At 36.3% G+C, this 16114-nt stretch overlaps 1 pseudogene; it reads right to left on the bottom strand.

Moving 5' to 3' along the window:
- Positions 1-9418: 9418 nt before the first annotated feature.
- LOC101686220 lies at positions 9419-15292 on the bottom strand (annotated as a pseudogene).
- Between the last annotated feature and the right edge of the window lie 822 nt (positions 15293-16114).

The raw sequence follows: 16114 nt of genomic DNA, 5'->3' as shown, positions 1-16114 counted from the left end.
TTTAAATAATTTGTAATATCTTTGATTTTAAGATGTATATAACTGAACTCTAATTTCCATACAAATCCAATTACCCTGCTTTTTCTCCCAGCTAATTCTGTCTTTGTATAGCATCACCATTCACCCAAGGTGACCACCTCAGAAGTCTCTCAAGAATCTTCCTTGTTCCTCACAATGTACATAAACCCTCACCAAACCCAATGAATTCCACTGCATGTAGGTGTTTAATAAGTGTTTTTGTTAATGAATAGTGACTCAATCAATAAACCACCTCCTAATGAAAAGTTTCCAAATGCACCATAAATCTATCTTAATAACAATAGAATGTGTTTCTTCTTGATTTAGAATGTATACTCTGCCTTTCAAAGGAACACCAACTACTTTTGTTGAACACATCACAATACTGAAGAAAGCAGGAGAGAAATCAGCCCCTATCTTGCCATTCAATCTCAGTCTAAAATAGTTTATTGACAAAGGGAAGGCCACATTTTTATTTTAGGAAGTATCGCTCCGAAGGAAGAGCATCAAAAAGGAGAAAATAATGCTTATCGTCTCCTCTCCACATATAGAATGCTCACAGATTTATATTCCCACCCATATCTCTTCCCTGTACCACTTGTCTCTAGGCTTATATATCCAACTACCTCCTCAGAATTTTCACGTTAACTTCTTAAACATGTATATCTCAAATGAACTAACTTCTGATATTCTCTCCCAAACCCTCCTCCTCCAACAGTCTTAATTACCTGTGTTATTAACAATTCCATCTTACCAGTTGCTCAAGACAAAAGCTTTGGAGTCATTCTTAACCCCTCTATTTTCCTTATATCCCACATTCAATTTTACACAAAATCTTGTCAGTTCTACCATCTATGTAGATTTAGAATCTGACCAGTTATCTCCACCCCCACCATTAAAAAATATTGTCTTAAATTAATATTGTTTCTCTCTCAGATTATTGCAAAATCTTCTTTCAATAGAGTTTCTGCTTCCATACTTACTCCCTTACAATCCTTTCTTAAAAGAGCAGTCAGAGAAATACTTTTTGCTCAAAACTCTTTGATGTCGCTTATCTTACTGGGGTAAAAGGCCCAATCCATACAGAAGCCCAATGTGACGTGCCTAGTTGCGGCTCTTCCCCGAGACGTACTCATCTTCCAGTACTCCCCCTTCACTCCCTTTCTTCTTATCATTTTTTTGTTACTTCCTGAGTAGTCTAGGTAAGCATTTCCCTCAGTGCTTTTGTAATGAGACTGCTGCCAGATCCCGGAAAATGATCCTGGATCGACCTCTTCTACCCCACCTCACAGCTAAACCTTTATCTCCTTAATTAGTCCTCCTCTGGCTCCCTGCTTAAAATTACAAACCCCTCCCTGTCTCACACTTCCTGTTCCCCCTGCCATACTTGATCTCCACAGCATTTTCAAAGTCTAAAATTCTATGTAATGTGGGATTTTTTTCTTTGTTGACTGTTTCTACTAACTGAAATGTCAATTCTTTGAAGGCAATATATTTTGCCTTCTTTACTGCTATTTCACCAGTGACACACAGTAATGTACAAAATTTAAAGGAACAACCAAAAAGAATAAATGAAAAAATGAAAAATGTGTATTTATATGTTGGGAATTAGCTTGGAATGAAGATGGGAGATTGGGTCAATACTTGCAAATTAAAAAGAAACCCGTCCTCTTTTATGAGAAGAGATTTTTCTACTCTAAATAGAGTTTAACCAAATTTAAATTGTGGGTGTGGTAGAAAGAGAGAAGTGGGAGGCAAATTAAGGATGGGCTTGCTATGGAGGGGTAGATAAAGGGAGAAGCGGGCATTGTGACTAATCTGGATGTCTGGTTTTTGGAAATTGAGGCGTTTGCCCTCAACTATTTCCAAATCTCTGGCTATTAGGTTCTAGGACCCTGCAAAGAAGGTAGATATCACCAAGCATAAAGATAAAAATACTTACTAAAAATTAGACTAACACTATCTCTAAATTCCCTGGAAGCTAAGGCAAAAAGCAAAACAGGGTTGAGTTAAATGTGCATTTGTTTATGTGTTTGTTTTGCCAAGGAAAGCATGCAATTCACTTGAAAAAGACAAATTTATCTTACAACTGAACAGTTAACAATTGACTTAGAATCTCTAACAAGGACCTACGGATAAGAGAGTGAACAACATCTTAAAACATAATTTAATGAGATTGAGATATAGATATAGATATATAATGTATACACACATACACATAAATATGTATATATTTATTAAAAATCTATGATATTTTATAGGCGGTCTCTAAATCCAAAGGACATAGCATTAAATGAACATATGTGGAGCCCCACAGGATATATACACATGTACCTTGCATGTTTATGTTAATACCAATCCAATCTTTAGCATTCAGCTCCATATATCCCTCCCTTAGCAACATACTTATGACTTCTCTTTACCATCTTAAACAATTACATAGCACACAAAATTACCAAATAAAAGGAGTACGGGTGGAGGTGTCACAAATTGGTTGGTTCTTCTGGAGGAAAGTTTGTTGAGGTTCTATCACACCTTTTAATATATTTTTAGAAAACTAAAATCAAATGTCCAGAAATGATTTTGAAGTCGTGTTCCTAAACTGATCATTTTCTTTGCCTCCCTCAACCAGAAGTGATTGCTTTGTGTTACTTTGTTCAGATCACTGACAACTGCTATATGTAGAAACTCTGAGACTTTAAATCTTTTTGTTTCTAGCTTTATTGAGGAATTACTGGCAATTGGAATTGTACAGACTTAAAGTACAGCCTGATAATCTGATGTAAATATACACTGTAAAATAATTATCAAGTTGAAAATAATTAACACATGCATATCTCACATAGTTAACTCTGTCTGTGTGAGAAATGAGAATACTTAAGATCTACTTTCAGCAAATTTCAATTATATAATACTGTATTGCAAACTATAGTCAGCATGCTATATATAAATTAGATCTTAGAACTCATTTATCTTGTAACTTGAAATTTCCTGTAACCTCTTGTAACCTGAATATCTTGTAACCTTTCAATTTACATTGCCCTAATTTTCCCGCTTCTCAGCTCCTTGCAACCATCATTTTATGATTTCCTTCAATTATATCAATTTTTTTAATCCCACATTCAATGATACCACTTAGTAGTATTCATTCTTCTCTGTCTGGCTTATTTCACTTAGCCTAATGCCCTCCAGTTTCATCCATGTTGTCACAAACAGCAGAATTTCCTTGTTTCTTATGGCTGAATAATAATTTTATTGTACATATTCACACAAAATTTTCTTTATCCATTCAACCACTGAAGGACAATAATAAATAAATAAATAATAAATAAGTTGTTTCTGTATCTTGGCTATGTGACTAATGTTGCAATAAGGATGGGAGTATAGCTATGTCTTTGAAATAATTGGTTTAATTTCCTTAGGATATAGACCCAGGAGTGGAATTGCTGGGTCATATGGTAGTTCTATTATTAATTTTTTTAGGATATCCTTACTGTTTTCCATAGTAGCTATACCAGTAAGCACTCCCACTGACGTGGGAATGTTTTCCTCCACATCTTTGCCAACATTTGTTATCTCTTGCCCTTTTTGATAACAGCCATCCTCACAGGTGTAAGGTGATAATCTCATTGTGGTTTTGATTTGCATTTCCCTGATGAGGGGTGATATTAAGCACCTTTTCATAGATCTACTGGCCATTTGTATGCCTTCTTTGAAAAAAAAAAAAAAGTCTCTTCAGGCCCTTAGCTCATTTTTAATCATATTATTTGGTTTTTGGCTATTCAGTTGTATGAGTTCCACATATATTTTGGATATTAACCCCTTGTCAGATATATGGTTTGCAAATACTTTCTCCAATCCTGTAAATTCTCTTTTTGTCTTATGGATTGTTTCCTTTGTTGTGCAGAAGCTTTTTAGTTTGATGTTGTCCCATTTGTGTATTTTAGTTTTTGTTGCCTATACCTTTGGCATCATATCCAAAAATATCATTGACAAGACCAATGTCAAAGAACTTTTTTCTATGTTTTCTTCTAGGTTTATGGTTTCAGGTCTTACACTCAAGTCTTTAATCCATTTTCAGTTAACTTTTGTGAGTGGTGTAAGATGGGTATCCAGTTTCATTTTTAGGCATGTGGATAACCAGTTTTCCCAACACCATTTATTAAAGATACTACCCTTTCTCCAATTTTTGTTCTTTTTTTTTTTTTTTTTTTCAATTTGACAGACAGAGATCACAAGTAGGCAGAGAGGCAGGCAGAGAGAGAGAGAAGAGGAAGCAGGCTCCCTGCGGAGCAGACAGCCCCAGGTGGGGCTCGATCCCAGGGTCCTGGGATCATGACCTGAGCCAAAAGCAGAGGCTTTAACCCACTGAGCCACCCAGGCGCCCCTCCATTTTTTTGTTCTTGACACCCTTGTCAAACAGTGGCTGACTGTATGTTCATAGATTTACTTCTAGCCTCTCTATTTTGTTCCACTGGTATATGTGTATATTGTTATGCTAGTGACACAATGTTTTGTTTACTAAAACTTTGTAATACAATTTGAAATCAGAAAGTGATGCCACCAGCTTTGTTACTCTTTTTCAGGATGGCTTTGGCTACCTAGAATCTTTGTGATCCCATATGAATTTTAGAGTAGTTTTTTCTATCTCTGTGAAAATATACCATTAGAATTTTGATAGGGATTGCATTGATTCTATAGATTGATTTGGGTAATATAAGACTTTTAATTTCCTAATACAGTCTGTTATCATTATTCACAAATTCTGCATTTGCAAATTTGCTTATTCACTTGAATTTATTTAGATTCCCTAAATCAGTATCTATCTGCATTGCTTTCTCAATCATTCATAGACAGTACAGAACAATGAAAAAATTGAGTCTCTAGTTGGCATATCTCCTAACTGAGGTTAAACAAGGAGATGCCCTGTCTTCTTATTTTAGCTCTCATACTGTAAATCAGTACTTTTTCACTTCCATTTAATACCTTTTTAAAATTTTGTGCATTTGGTTGGTGGTTTTGCCATTTTATTTTAGTTTAGTTTAGTTTAGTTTTTACTTAAATCCCAGTTAGTTAACATACGGTGTGATATTAGTTTCAGGTATACAATTTAGTGATTCAACTTTCAAACAACATCCCGTGTTCCCTGCAGCAAGTGCTCTCCTCAATCCCCATCGTCCATCTAACCTTTCCTCCCACCCATCTCCCCTCTGGCAACCACCAAAATAAATTCCAAGTGAACTGAAGACTTAAATATGAGACAGAATTTTGCCATTTCAAATAATCACCAAGTGCAGTATCGATGTGCTGCTTAGTCTTTCTATGTGCGAGGGACTGATGTGCATTAACGGAGAAAGTGTGTGCACTGGATAAGCTTTTTTCAGGCATAATTTATCATGAGAGTGCTGTTGACCATGAGTTCAATGTTAGTAATCAAGAATATATATTAATTTGGGTGTCTTCAAGCGGAAATGTGAATAAAATGAGGTTCTATATTGATCAGTTGTCAAAAATATTGTGACCAGAGGAACCTAACACTGTATTTCCCTTAGCAGCAATGTTCAGTATTTGTTAATTCAGTGTTTGCCATGACTTTATAGAACATAACTGCCATGAATAATGAGAATAAATATATACAGTCAAAGTATGAAATACAAACTTTGGAAGAAACTTTTGAATGTAAAGCTTATAAAATGTCACCAGGGCTACCTTGCTAGATACAGTCTAGTTAAAAGAGTTTATAAAATAGCTATGTGTGTCCATGCTGCTAATCATGGATGCTTCTAAGGAATCAAAAAGAACATGTGTATAACTTCTTCCTTGATCTTGGCGCTCCCTTCCATTGGGCAGCATGATAGAGGGGTATCTTTCTAAGCAAAAGTTGCAATCCTCCTTGGCAATTACATCTTTGATCAAGAATGACAATACTAAGCCACCAGTAAAAATATATTACGTGTAATTCTTCAGGCATTAGCTCTGCTAGTGTAACTGGAAACTTGAGAGATTTTTCTTCATTTGTTTCTATTTTCAGGGATTTTGGAAAGGGAAGAGGACTTGAATTCAGAAGATTTATGTTTGGAATCTTTCCTCCACCACTTTCTAACTATAGTTATTCTATTAATCTGAGTCTCTCTCTCTTTTTTTAAATCTGAGTCTCTTTATGCAATATAGAGCAATATCATTGTCACAAGCCTATTGTCCACATAAGAGGAAATTATATGAGGATTCTGAGAACTATAAGGGTTATGTAATCATGCCATATCCAATCAAATCTAATCTAATGAAATACTTATGTCATAGTCCTAGCCAAAGGTCTAGCTTTGGTCTTCATCATTCCTGATTTGGCTAAAACATTTTACTCTATGATTAACTTCTTCCTGAAACAATCTCCCTTGTTTTTTAAGAGACTGCATCATCTCATTTTTATTTCACCCTTTTATCATTGTACTTTCTTGGCCTGTTCTGGAAAAATCATGATTTGGGGAAGGAAGAAGGATAAGGGGAAGAACAAAACTTCTGAGTCAGAAAACCCAAGTTCAAATGAGGCTCCTCTGGTATAGAACCTTATACAAGTTACTCTTTTGTTTCTACCTTTCTTCATTTGCAAATTTATACTAAAAAATATGTATCTTATAGGATTCTTCTGAGTGTTAGAGAGGTAAAAGAAATGATTATGTTCCCTATGAGATGACTAAGCTGAATCACACCCTGTGCTATATTCTGGTTTATCTCAGTCACTACTAGCAGGCCAGCCTCCCTGTGCATTAATTGGATTCCTACTCTAATTTGGATCTGTACATCCCCTAGTCTAACTAAGCTTCCACATCTTGTCAACACTCAACTCTTGTACTGTGCCCTCTGACACTGCTGGTTTGTCACCATCAATAAACTCAGTATTCTCAACCTCCTCTCTATTAGTTCTCTTCACCATCAGATCCAGCTTACCTTGCATGCCTCTCAATTAATGGCTTTTTCTTCCACTCATGGGGAGGAATTAAATATTCTCTCTGCCCTGTATTGCTTCTTCCAACTTCCCCAAATGTGATAGCTACTTCCAAGTACATGTTATAAGACTCTGATATGTGATAATCCCTCCTTGTTGCAAATGTCTATCATCTTCCAGGTCACTCCCTCTCATTTAGTGACTACTTTATCATCTTTCTCTTTACCACTATATTATGTTAGGTGATTTCAATACCGACTTAACACTTGGGTACTTAGTTCATTGACCTTCCACACATTCCATATTATTCCTGTGCTGTAACCTTGAACCACGCTAAACTATGTAATGTTTCCCAAATATGCCATATGCCTTCCAGTCTCAGAATATTTGCTTAAGCTCTGTTTATGGAGCACATCTTTTTTCATCTCTAACCAATTTCTACTTATCGTTCACTGCTGCCCTAAATGTCATTTTTCCGTATGTAGTCTTTCTTGAACATTTAATTGGCTGTGAACGTTCCTTTCTTAAAATCCTGTGTCATAATTATTAGAGTTAGCCTTTAATTATACTCTTCTGCATTCTTGCCTTATCCTATGCCCTATGCAGATGCTTATTATTACTATGGTAAGCTTTTAGATGGCAGCAGGAGCTACATTTTACCAACAGTGGCCTTCCTTGATAAATCCAATACAGCCATTTTTAAAATATATGCTCAAAAATCCATGTTTAATTAAAGAATTATAACTACAATATTATTAATAATTAAAATGTGCTTAATCTTAGGGTGCCTGGGTGGCTCAGTCAGGTAAGCATTGCGATCTTGATTTTGACTTCAGTCTGCTCTCAGGGTCTTGAGATAGAGCCCTGTATTGGGCTCCACACTCAGCAGGGAGTCTGATTGAGATACTCTCTCTCCCTCTCCCACTGTCCCCACAATACTCCCATCTGTAATACAAATAAATAAATCTTTTAAAAAATGTTTTTAAGGGGTGCCTGGGTGGCTCAGTGGGTTAAAAAAGCCTCTGCCTTCAGCTCAGGTCATGATCTCAGGGTCCTGGGATCGAGCCCCACATTGGGCTCTCTGCTCAGTGGGGAGCCTGCTTCCCTTCCTCTCTCTCTGCCTGCCTCTCTGCCTACTTGTGGTATCTGTCTGTCAAATAAATAAAATGTTTTTAATCTCAATAGACTGCTGGTTTCCATAAAGAATATGGTGTCAGGCAAAGGGCTAGAATAGCATCTTTTTTGGATTCTGAGTGCTACAACAGTGCTTTTAATTCAATCAATTTTTGTTAAATTGATAGATTCTGTTCTGTTTTTTTGGTCAGAGTTTTCCATGCTTAGCACATTTGAGGTGAGATATGTCCACACAAGAGGGAAATAATCTGCAAAAGTCTTATATGAAAACAATAATCCTGAGTAAAAGTGGTGACAATTCTCTAAGTCATAATTCAAAACCTTGACTAATTAAAAGAATCATCTGCAAAATATTGGAAAAAATATAAATGCCTAAATGGCATCCCCACACACAAATTAGAATTTCTGCAAGTGAAACCAGCCACTTGATTTATACTTTGGGGATGAGATCAATTTTGGAAATTAGGTATGGCCCAGAGCTGGGTCCCTTTCTTACCAGCATATTTGACCTCTAAATGCCATCCAAAGTGATTATGTATATATATATTTTAAATTTTTTAAATTAAACTTTTAAAATCTGAGTGTGTGTCATCTATGCATTGAATAAGAATCTAGGAAATATAATTGAGACAGAATAGTTGGACAAATCTATAAGTCAGTGATTATTACAGGTAAGTATTTTAAAGGTGGATAATTTAATATGGACCTACTTCATTTAAAATATATTTATATAATATTTATAATACATTTTTGGTATATGAAAAAAGAATTTCCAAGTTAGTGTGTTTTCTAAGATTGGCGAATACAAAAAAAAAACCCTAAGAAATGTTAGTTCGTATGTATTTGATACTGCCTGTTCTTGGCTTGTATAATTGTGTTATATAAATAGGTCCAAGTCAAGTCAAGAGAGTTTAGCAATGTAAAAGTACTATGAGAGCTCAGAAAGATCATATAAAGTCACAAAACATAGCCAACTGAACTTTGTCAATGGTGGGGTTAATCACAGTGGAATAACACTTTTACTTAGCTAATCCATGTCGCTTCCATTTTCAGAGAAAACTGATAAGCCACACCTTGTTCTCAGAAAAGATTTAATAACTAAGAACTGGAATGAGACTGAAAAGCCAAGTTGTATTTCTCATATTAAAATTAAAAGCATAGAACAAGGGGCAAAAACACTAGGGTTTGTTGAATCAACTGTCTAAATTCTTGTATTAATTCTACCACTGAATTGCTCTAGGGAAAACAAAAGCTCTCTTTTTAAATACGCCTGTTTTAAACACTGGCAATATTATTTATCTAAATAGTAATTAATAATAACAATTAAAGACAAGGGTGAACTCGTGCTTCATATGTGGTAGGCGTAGAGAACTCCGACCTACAAAACAGACCAGAAATCATTCATTCAACAAAAATAATCTGAGCATCAAAGCACCACAAGAGGCACTCAGAAGAAAAAAAAAAAAAGAAAAAGAAAAAAAGACTACCCCTAGCACTTTAGATTCATGATCTAACACAGAAGGAAGAAATATTAAGAGATAAAAAATGAATATATCTATAAGCCATCTATGGTATAATCATCTGACATGAGATGAATTCTTGGCAGGCTTTTGTAGCCGTAAGAAACTTTAAGGAAGGGACGCCTGGGTGGCTCAGTTGGTTAAGCAGCTGCCTTTGGCTCAGGTCATGGTCCCGGTGTCCTGGGATCGAGTCCCACATCAGGCTCCTTGCTTGGCGGGGAACCTGCTTCTCCCTCTGCCTCTGCCTGCCATTCTGTCTGCCTGTGCTTGCTCTCTCTCCCTTTCTCTCTGACAAATAAATAAATTAAAAAAAAAAAAGAAAAGAAACTTTAAGGAAGAAAATTTAGTTGGGCTTGAATAATAAATGGAGAGATGATGAGCTGTGGAAAGCATGCTAAGTTGTGTTCAGAAATAATAAACACTATTTTTTCGAAATCACAAGACTTTGGGTCAATTGAGATCTTTGAAAGCTGGTTAACCATTTTGTACCTCAGGTTTCTCATCTGAGAAATGGGAACAACAGTAATACCTACCTATGTCTTATAATTATGGGAAGAATCAAATGAAATAATGCCAGCAGAAGTGATCTGGAAACTGCAAAGTGCCATGAATATGATACAGTCTTAAATATGTTAATAAAAAATAATAAATAACTCATCACACACACAAAAAAAGTACACTTTCAGTTCGGAAAATGATGTAAGTGAAGGCCCCTGGTGTGTGGACAACTCGCCTTATTTGTTCATTGTTGGTGAAGCAGAGTTTTTAAATGGGCCCTTTAGGGGTGTCTGGATGTCAGTAAAACATCATGCTCAGCATAGGAATCTGCTTAAGATTCTCTCTCCCTTTCCCTCTGCCCCTCCCTCTCACACACATACACACACACTCTCTCTCTCTCTCTCTATATATATATATATATATATATCACTCTCTCAAATAAGTATATAAATCTTTTTTTAAAAAAATTTTTTTTAAAAAATGGGTACTTTGGTACTCCCCATACCTGATCTTCCTACTTCCTTTACTTTCTCCCTGAATGACTCGTCTTCACACTTCTTTTATTTAAAAATGCATCCTTAATTCAGTAACTACATCATATTTAATTTTGCAAAAAAGTTCCTCATCTGAATTTTTGCCTATTCTGTGAAAAGGACTAGCAGGGTTAGACATTAAATGAGAAATGATTCAAATGGAAAATTCAGGTAATATTACTTCTTTTTTTTTACTCCAGGGTAATAAAATACCCAGAGCTGTGTTTCAGGAATTTGTGTTCTGCAACAAAATTTTAATAATAAATCATATCTACAAAATTATGGAATTAAAAAAATTTCATGAGAATCTACCCTAATCCTTGCATTTTACAGAGGAAATAACCAGGCTACAGAAACATTAAGGCAATAAAGTATTCAGTAAACACATGGGCTTTGGAATGAGACTGTCAAGACTAAATTTAACTTTTAATAGCAATGGCTTCTGTGTGATTCTCTGATTCTCAGTCAACTCCTCTGTAAGATGGAGATAATTACAGTACATATCTGGTAGAGTAATTGAGATGGTTAAATAATCTAAAGTATATAAAGCCCTTACCACAATACCTGACCTAGAGTAGCTGCTCAATAAAAGTTGTTATTATTACTACTGTCAGCCACAGCCTTGTTATCCAGGCCTAGGCAGAGGTTACACTCAAACTGAGGTCTCGTGAATCCTATTTCAGTATTCTTTCGCTTTAGTTTCAAGGTATTGCACAGAATTTTAAGTAAATGCTACTGCGCACGAGAAGGGTTTGAAGAATGCCTTCTCCCTGGGTACTTCCCTCAACACTGGAGAGTCTGTTTTCATGAACATCACCATATATGTGCTTTCTGTAAGCCTGCTCTTCCACAGCCAATTAGGATGAATGTCCTGATGAAAAGGCAATGGTACTTCTTCATCACAAGTGCAAATAGCACGATTACAGGGCTGATACGATTAAATACACAATCTTTTGAAAATAAATTGAAGCTGACATTTTTCACTAGCCTGGATGTCTGTGGCACAGTGGTTCCCTAATCCTCCCATAGCCTTCACATGGTAACAATGATAACTCTCTTGGCTCAGTGCTATACAGTTTTTAGAAAAGCCTTCACTCACATCTTCCCATGTGATTCACACACGCGGCTGTGCATTAGAAAGACAAGGTATTACGACCTCGTTTTGTAGATGAGGACAATAAAGCTAAGGAGTGACATACTTGAGGTGACCCAGTTGGTAAGCAGCTGAGCCTGTCTACTCAAACCCAGATATTCTGCCTTCAAGTGCACATGAAGTGCATATGTGCTCTTCCTGCTTCAGAAAGCACAGTGCCCTCAGCTTGATTACTTACAACATAGAGTGATTTTTATCTTCAGATCAGGTTCAAATACAAAAGAATTCTTAGAGTCACTGAAATGCACTGCCATCTTATGAAATAAGTTGGTAAACCTACAGAAACATCAGTCTGGTTTTCTGGAGGGTCAGTAGTTGCTCTGCTGCCAGGGAGAATTAGGTACCTATGAAGTTAGAGCTGAGAATCTTTGTGCTTAGAAGCATACGAAGTAAACTTGCCGGTGGTAAAAGAAGAAACCTGACAGAGCAAGCAAGCAATGGTCATCTTTCTAAGTTGTTATCAAGACTTCTGTGCAACATCTGATTCTGCAATCTGTCATTGCTCAAAGCCAAGAAATGAAGAGATAGTGGGAGTCAAGTTCTTTGTAGAAAGCAGTGCAGTTGTTGGGGGCTTTGTTCCCTTCCTTTTGCCAAGTGGGATGGGACTCTGGCAGCAACACTTTGAATAAATCCTAAAAACAGTTCTAAGGGCCAAGAAATTACTTCATAAGGGAGAGGGAGGGAGAAAGGGAAGGAGGCGCTGGATCCCTGGAGCAATCAATTTCTGTGCTGGACTATGAGACCTGATTATCTTTATCTGATTTTTCCAACTTCAAATGCTATTGATCACAAAATACCCCGCATCTTAAAGATCTGTGACTCACTTTTGAACCTGGTGACCTGTTTCTACGTACTGGTTGTTCAATTTCAATTTCCCCGCAAGTAATTCAGCATGCGTTAGCTCCACTTTCCCTAAGAGTACTATCTTATCTTTTGTTAAGTAGCACTGGCTTCATTTTTTAATTCCTCAATTCTAATTCACCTTTGAATATCCAGATAAAATAATCACAGAAGATTATAGGGGGAAAATGTTGAATTTAGTATAGGGAGACTTGAATTGAGGTCCTGGCTTCGTTATTCATTAAAAGTACAGGTGTATCAAGCTTGATTGTATCAGGCTATTTTTACTCCTCAGGAGCTCAGTTTTCTTCTTTGTTCAAAAAAAAAATGTTTATTTCTAATTTCTAAGCCTTTAATAGTTTCTATAATTCTATGATCTGCTGACTTCCAAACAATCCTCAGGAATTCTTATGTTGCCAAACTGAGGTAGTATTTCTAAGTATAATCTCTCCTTGCACTCTGAAAGGAGAGTAAAACGATCTAGAGTCTACAGAACATATAGCTAAAGCCATGTTTTGTTTCAAAGTATTCCAATCCAGGTGAATCAAATAAACAGAAACAAAGTCAATGAATATGTTATGTATATGTTCATATCTTGTTTTAACTCACAACTAGGAAGAATGTATAAAACAATAAGGAAAATTACAATATAAAAAAATTAAAATAAGAAAATTGTGAATAGAACAGAAGGTCAAGACCATAAGGAAAGGCAGAACAAAAACATGTATAGCTTGATAAAGTCTATACTGTCATTAACATTGACATTCATGTCCATCCTCACACTGTGTTCCCCATGCTTAAAGATCACACGTTTTTCTATGAGGTAGTGAAACTATATTTATTATATTCAAAGTCATATATTTTCAAGTATTTCTGGTCTTTTCTTACAAAAAATATATCTCAATCAAGAAAAGCCCTGTCATGCCATGTATTTCTTAGGTCTTTCTAAGATCATACTTAACGATTGGACAATTCTGCATAGCTTGTGAAAATAATGTATTCTCTATACCTTTTAATGTATATATATCTGATCCACACTGAAAAAGATTTTAAATCCAAGGTCTGGATCTTTACTAAGTTGTTTTTAAAAATATAACTCCCAAATGACATTATTGTTTGATTCTTTTGACTGTACTAACAATCCAGAAGACACAAATCAAGTAAAAGCTTGATGGCCATCTGGTGGAGATCTTACAGAAGGTGTTCATACTTTGGGCAGGGTCTGGCTTCTTTTCATAAAAGTTGGTGAAAACTTGGTGTGAACTTCAACCCTGTGGACCAGTTCTCAGGCATGATGAGATAGAATCGAGGAGGCCTGGCTGGATCAGGTATGTTTTGCAGAGCACTGGACAACAGATGTAAGCCAAGGAGTAAGCACTAGTATTATCTCAGGGACTACCAGTCACTACCAAAGGAGTATTATAAAACAGAATACTCAAGAAGCAAATGTAATGATACAGGAAAGAAAGCAAAAAGTCAGGAATTAAAGGAATCATGAACTGGTCAGAAATCAGAGTGGAAGACAGGATAACAGTGAAATATTTATGATATTGCTATCTTGGCTGTGAATGAAGGAAGCAAGGATGCCAAAATCCTTTTTTTTTTTTAAATATTGAATGATAGGTAGATTAGTCAGCTTAAAGGAGGATTCAGTTGTCTGTTTGCCACTGTAGCTATCCAGTAGAGATTATAAAAATGTCAAATCCTCTTAAGATGTTCTAGACTGTCTGAGGTCACCTTGGTACCATTTTTCTGGGAAAATAAAAGGAAAAGGCATCTCAGACCCTTCAATAATTTAAGTGTAGATTATCTACAGAGGTATAGCCATTTTTGTCAAATTTTGTTTCCAGAGACAGTTCATACATCTCTTCCATTTTTCCACATCTTGGGCACAGAGGCACTTCCTATAATTTTTCCAGACTATCTTTTCATGGGGGTTTGTAAAACGAAGAACCTTGAAAGATGAAGACCATGTTTCCCAAAGCAAAGGGTAAGTTTGTCTATGTCTTGTATAATAAAATGCATGTTTATCGTCAGAGTAAAAGACAGTTACAGTAAATAGTTACACATATTATAAAAAATTCAGGTTCCCTAATCTCAAGATACCTCTAGTTTAACACCAGCTGCTACAAGGACAGGCATTACCCAATCTTTGCACTGTTTTGTGGGAACTGAGGTTTGGGGAACGAGCACAAGAAAATGCTGATACTCTGACTACTTCCTGCGCACACACACACACACATACACACACACACACTTTATCATCTCAGCTGTCTTACTGAAGAATTTGGCTTTCATGATGATAGGCTGTTTTGGGAGCTTTCCCTTTCCCAAAACCTTATAGTAGTTTGATCATACCGTATCTATGATAGGAGTGGCTCCAGTCTTGTTTTTGACAGCATTAACCTGTGTCTGCTCACTGACCAAGGTCCACATTTATCCAGGTTGACAGTTGGTTCCTCTTAAAGTAGTAATGCCTCATACCAGTTCTACCAGAGCAATCTGAGGGATATTTGCCAAAGTCGATCCTGGGGTAATGCATGCCACCAGCATTACCTCAGCATCCTGGCTTCTTCTGGTGCTTGCCAGTGTCCCTGCGTCCTTGGCTCACATGACCCCAAAGTTTCTGGATCTTCTTCAGTCTGGATGGCATGTTGGCAGTCCAAACAAAAGCATTTAATTCATTTTTTAGTGTTATCAGCCTTCTATGTAGATTGGGGCAGTCACCTTGGAATACGGTTTGAGAAAGATGCAAGTGGAGAGGATGAAGGGTCATGATATGTAAATGTGAAAGAAACAAGATGTAGGTATTTAAGTTGAATGTCAGGCAAATGGGCAAAAGGGTGAGCTCCAGAGAAATCCAGAAGAGGCAGAAGTCACAGAGCCAGTGGTGACCTGAGGCAGACATACTAGTATATCCCAAGTTTAGATTATTGTGTTTATTTAGATTATTATCACTTTAATGTTCCAAACAACTCGACCAATACAAATATACCACCCTATTCATTTGAGCAAATCTTTGCCAACACTCAGAAAGTTTCAATTTAAACACATCACACATCTGTTTATATTCAGTAGAGAAATCTGAGAATTTTCATCAGGATATACAAAAATTGAGTCTGGAAGTTTGTGGTCTAACAAGTCCTCCTACTCAAAAGCAAAGGCATTATCGCCAAAAAGGCTGTTTGAGCACAGACAAAAGGACTAAGTTTTCAGAGATGATGGGAAATACTGTGCCCATCCCAACTTATTCATGTTAAAAACCAAGCTATCCTTCTGGCTACACCAAATTGGCCAAGACCAGATTTATGTGCTTACTTAACTTGGTATCACAAAAAAGATGAAATGCTTAATAATTATATATTGGAATTCACAGTTTTTATTTTCTTCAAGACCTCATGATAGGGCCCTGGGTAATAAGCAGGATTCTTCTTTCTATCAAAGTAAAATTTCCCCTAGAATTTACATTTTTTTT

The sequence above is a fragment of the Mustela putorius genome, unplaced genomic scaffold (assembly GCF_011764305.1).
Source record: "Mustela putorius furo isolate JIRA1106 unplaced genomic scaffold, ASM1176430v1.1 tig00003863_pilon_pilon_pilon, whole genome shotgun sequence".
In the NCBI taxonomy this organism is placed as follows: Eukaryota; Metazoa; Chordata; class Mammalia; order Carnivora; family Mustelidae; genus Mustela; species Mustela putorius.
The sequence above is the reverse complement of the archived record's forward strand: the minus strand, read 5'-3'. Positions and strand labels throughout refer to the sequence as shown.